Source organism: Leptinotarsa decemlineata, unplaced genomic scaffold (assembly GCF_025532065.1).
Source record: "Leptinotarsa decemlineata unplaced genomic scaffold, Ldec_3_MD MMD2_tig00001393_RagTag_RagTag, whole genome shotgun sequence".
Taxonomy (NCBI): Eukaryota; Metazoa; Arthropoda; class Insecta; order Coleoptera; family Chrysomelidae; genus Leptinotarsa; species Leptinotarsa decemlineata.
This window is the reverse complement of record NW_027412562.1, coordinates 1,451,385-1,457,291: the sequence shown is the minus strand read 5'-3', so window position 1 is coordinate 1,457,291 and position 5,907 is coordinate 1,451,385.

Below are 5,907 nucleotides of genomic sequence, written 5' to 3'. Positions count from 1 at the left end.
TCCAGCCTTTCTAAAAGTTTAGGGTGACCCACCGTATCAAATGCTTTAGAGAGATCGATAAAAATGCACACTGTTGGAATCTCTTTGTCTGAAAAATCGTAAATTTGTGATGTAAGTTTATATTTTGCATCAGAAGAGTATGAGTTCTATAGCGTAATTAACAGTGCAGATACTGAGACGTTTCAGTTTAATGAAATGAGAGACGGCATCTTTGCAAGGAGAGTTGAGTCTAGCTATGCTTAAAATGAATTGTAATGTCATTTCAAAATTGTTGTGGTGATGAAAAGAGGGTACAACCAGTTTGCGAATGTATTTGTAATTTGGTTTTGAAAGAATATGCTTCGTTCCCACCTATTTTACACAGTAACCTATAATAATTGATCGTGCGTATGTCAGCTTTTTCATTGTCCGTTCAACCTCTATTTGACATTTCATTGTCAAGTTCACTTCCAGAAATGAAAAAACAGAATTTCAGGTTACTAGTAGAATTTTTTGTAGATTATTTCGTGAAAATATTCATCAAATTCTTATTAGGAATAGATTAATCTTAGGGATTTTACTTTGGGTTATTGAGACTGTCTTGTGATATTTTATCATATTTATTATTTTGGTTTATATGATATATCAGAAAGTATCTAATAGGCGGAAATAGGCGGAAATGTTCAAACGAATCCTCATTACCAATAGGTGTGCAAATTAATTGACAATTGGATGTTTTTGACCTTTTCAACAACGATTTTATGCCTTGACTAAGAAGTTTCATGCAAAGTCAGGTATAGGTAAAAAAATATTCACCTTGAAATAACACTATTTGAATAATTGGGTTCCAATAACTTTTTGCTAGTCAATAATACCTGATACTGTACCTGAATTTAGATCATCTCGTTTCTTCAGGCTACCAAGGTATTCTTACAGTAAGAAATAGCTACTTTTTGACTTGTTTTTTTCTCACAGAGAAATTTATAGCATTTGAAGGAAAGTGATTGGTGATAATCGTCATAGTTTTTGACAATGTTTCCACTTGTGAAACTTTGAGGTTCAATATTGAAGGCAATTACCACTACGGAGAAGCGTTGCTCCTCCGCACTTAGAATGAAGCTCTTTGAGAAATGCATGACACGAATAATTATGTCGGAAAATGTGAGAAAGACGTGTATGAGCTTCATAGAGGAGAGAACAGCTACCTGTGGGACGGTCTCTGAAACAGTGAACAGAGGGTGTCCACAAGGATCTAGTCTGGAACCGACGCTATGGTTGATTGTGATGGAAGCCTGGTTCGAACGAATGAGAGTCATGAAAGGTAGACAAGGCATAGAAACGTACGGAGTGCAATTGCAGGCCTACGCGGATGACGAGCTGGTGTGGAGAATAGATGAAAAATGTGATCTGGTCTGGAATGAAAGCAAAGGTAGGGAGGAGGAGATGTGGTTGGAATACAATGAGAGAAAAACGGAATGCATGTTCATACAGACCAGAAGGGATGAAAGAAAGGAGATAAGAATGAACTAGAGAGAGATCGAAGTGAGAATGAAGGTGAAATACCTGGAAGATGTGGTTGACTCTGGATTACTATTCATAGACCACCACAAGGAGTTAAGAAAAAAGATTAGTACGCTAGCGGGAAAGATGAGGAGACGGACTGAGTGGAATATTGGACTGAGGAGATAATGTGTTAGAATCATATTTGAAAGGGTAGCAAAGCCTGCAATTATGTATGGAGGGCAAGTGTGTGGGAGTAGAATGCATGATAGGAGGCAACTAAGCGTGACGTAGAGGCCTTTCTTGATTGCCTCATGTGGGGTGTACAGAACGGCGCATCTCTTGGATGCAATGGATGTTGCTGAAGGAGACCTAGGACAAGGGAATGACTGAAGAATATGTGGACGCCGGAGCGAGAATTGAGGACTGGCGAATGGGCAAAGGCTGGGCGTATGAAAGGAATGAGAGCCAGTGGGTTCTAGGGAACAAGAGAATTTCGGAACAGAACAGTGTGAACGAAGCTGAATTGATCGCAATAGAGAGAGGGGTCAGCATATGGAGTATGAATGAAAAAATGAGGGTTGTCAGCGATTCCGCCAAAGGAGTGAAAATAATGAAAGCAGTGCAAGTGAGGAAGAAAAAAGGAGCGAGGATCCAGAGAATCGATTGAAGAGAAGAATGAGAGGGGAGCACGGACTGAAATAGTATGGCGCAAAGGACACCAAAGGGATAACATCGGAAACAAAAAGGCGCATGAAGAAGCCACCAAAGGTATTAGTAAGGACCGTGTTACTTGGGAGGTAAGAAGAATGAGTGATAAGAATAAAGAGAGAAAAAGGATGATAGAGCGAATCAAGAAAGAATGGCAGCAACAATGGGATAACGGAATGACAGGCGACTGCTATACAGATTTTGTAGAGCAGTCGGGTATGAAGAACTGACTCTGTCGAGAAAGACTGTTCAACTCTTCACAGGGCACGTCAACTTTCCGGGTTACCTGGCTAGATCCAACCTGGGACCGGAGGTGCCTTGCCCATGTAGGTGGGGCGAACATGAAACGGCAGATCATGTGCTTGAGAGATGCATGCATAGAGACAAGGTTGGTTGGAGAGAATGGAAAGAAAGACTAGAACTGGAAAGGGGTAGAATGCAGGATAGGAACTGAAGAAATAGTGAATGGATACGCATCGCGAATGAATGGGCAGAGAGCGTGGTGCGAGATGAATGGAAAAGATGAAAAACAGGCTGTCAGCTTACTGTTACTGTTAGCTTATTGACATACCGGAGAGGCGACGATCTTCCCAATCCGAGGTGATCGGTATACAATAAAGAAATGACTTGAGGACCTATAATGTTTACTTTCTGGTGTGAATATTGTGAATATGAAGAGAAACGATCCATGTATTAATGATAAAATGTATATCAATCATCAGAATGATTATAATTGAGTTCATTGTAATTGTAATGCAATATAATGTAAATGTTATATAATTTTGGTTTAATGAAGTTGGGTCTTCTACCCCGTTAATTTGAAGAGAGGGTTTACCTGGCAGTAGTTGAGCTGGATAGAGGGAAGATGCCCAGTTGGAAGGCTTTCGAGCCAGGACAACGGAGGGTGAAGGCATTATTCGTGCCTCTGCAGGAAAGCTCCCTCACTTGTGCACCTCCACGGAGGGAACCCCAACAAGGTTGAAGAAGCCGCGCAACGACAGTAATGTCGCTGCACCTTCCAGAACCTTCGCGGAGGCTACCGTGAGACACCTCAAGGTTGCCAAAGAGAGTGTGTGTTTGGCGATTCTTTTGGCCATTATGAAGGAGATGTCTTCTAGTGACCTGTCCACCTTCCTAGACAGGACAGGATGGACGATGACCTAGGAGGACAACTCCTCGGGAGGATGTACAATGGGTCACATGTGGTCTAAGTGCTGTGGGTTTACACTTACTCTCCCTACTATACAGATACAGATAGAGCACCAGATGACAGTAAACCATGCCTTGCTATTTTTGTAGATCTCGCGAAAGAGAGATTCTTGAATATGGATACAGAACTACCAAACTTTGCTCTACTTGACATACTTGTACTTCAGTAATATTTTATTTGGGATCTCGAACTGAAACAATTTCATTTCGATCATCACGTAAGATAGTACAAAAAATGTCTCTCACCATTCCTTATGGAAACGACTTTGGAATACATTGTTTGCTAGACACTCGTGAAAGGGTGTTCACAATGCTGAAACATCATTAATCAGTATACCCGGTGTTTATTTATGTGACCCTGTGATTTCTCCTACTAACTATGACTAACTGAACGTCTGGTGTGGAAATGCAAATGAGACTTGCAGGAGCTTTCAGACTTCACGCTAGAATGATTAATTTGAATGACATATGGTTAATGTTCCGTTGGTGATTTTTGAAGGAGCACGTTCATAATATTTCAATTGGTATTTCGAAAATGATAGTGAAGAATTGTTGAAAACAATACATGTTTTGTTGTGTAATAATATCTACCAATTGAAATTTTAGGGATACCTGAAACTGAGCATATCGCATGGCAGGTTTTCATAATTTCTTCGGTACATTCGATACAATAGGCCATGATATTTCTATGGAGAAATTGAATGCGGAAAATGAATTTTAGGTATTTGTATCGTTCATATGGATAAAAGAACAAGCGGAATTTATCACATTTTTTCGAAACAGAACATGGAGTTCGGCAGGCTCTACGCTTTTTGAACTCTACGTTAACGATATGATATTCAATTTGTCTGATTCAACTGATTCTTCACATGAGCAGATGACGTATCAGTCATACTTTATTACATGAATGGAAGTATTGTGGAAAAATGTATTGAATTCTTAGAGTAATTGAAATAAATAATGAAAGAAGAAACACTGCCAAACACTGTATTAGATATTTTAGCAGAAGATATAGATAAATCTCTCATAAATGGTATTTTTCCAGATTGCTGAAGTTATCCTATTACTTCTAATTACTTCTAATATACCCGCGAACTTCAGGCATATTGCTTTACTGCTAACTCTATCTAAAATCGTGGAAAAGTTAATGAAAAAGAGAATCCTAAATGTTTTTGATAAAAATCATATTCTTCACTCCAATCAATATGGCTTTCAAGCCTCTAAAAGCACAAATGATGCAATGTTTGCTCTTTTAGAGGAACTTAACCTTCGACTGAATGTTGGTGAGGCTGCAGTGGCAGTATTTTGTGATCTGCCAAAAGCACTCGACTGTGTTGATCACAAAATTGAAATTTACGAATTACGAACGAATCGCGTTCAAGTAGTGAATTTCAAAAGTTCATCTTCAAATAAAATGAGCGTTAAATGCGGTGTACCTCAGGGATCTGTCCTCGGACCTCTGATGTTTTTTATTATATATAAATGATCTGGCATTTATTTATCGATTGAAGGCAAATTCACAAGTTTTGCTGACGACACGTCTATACTTTGTCATGGCAGAAGCACTGATGCACTAAAAATCACAACACAACAAAAAATATTTTTGAATGTTTCCTACACTAAATTAGTCAATTTCTACTAATTTTGGGGTGATAAAAACGAAAATAACAATGAAAAATTTTTATTAGCTCTGGTTTTTGAGATACACAGTACTTAATCTTAAAGAGTAGTTATACTATACGTGAAAAGTGAAAGTACATAAAACAATATTGTTATGTTTCTTTTAGAATATTTTAAGTACAAAATTAATAAAAAAAACATTATTCTTAGTGTTTTGACAAATAAAAGAAGTTTGTACCACCAAATTTCAATTAAGTCCATCCGATTCATTGTAAGATCGCTGTCGTTTAGCTTGTCTTTTATAAAACACTTCTGGAGCATCTCTACACACAGACCAGCAGTAGTCTGCAAGCATTGCTTCATTCCAACGGCCCTGATATCTCTGTTCCATTAAGGCAATGTCTTGATGGAATCTTTCTCCATGTTCGTCACTCACAGCTCCACAGTTTTGTGGGAAGAAATTAAGATCAGAGTGAAGAAAATGAATTTTTAAGGACATGTTGCATCCAAGTTGGTGGTAAGCTTGAAGAAGCTCTTTAACCAATGCTGTGAAGTTATCATCTCTTTTGTTACCTAAAAACCCATGTACAACCCCCTTGAAGGCTTCCCAGGCTCTTTTTTCATTTCCTGTTAAAATCATGTCAAAAGCAGGATCATTTACGATTTCACGGATTTGAGGCCCAATAAAGATGCCTTCCTTGACTTTAGCATCACTCAACCTGGGAAACTTTGCTCTCAAGTACTTAAAAGCTTGTCCTTCCTGGTCCATGGCCTTCACAAAGTTTTTCATTAGTCCCAACTTAATATGTAATGGGGGAAGGAGAACATCCTTAGGATCTACAAGAGGCTCGTAAACTACATTTTTCTCATTAGGGTTTAGGTCTCGTG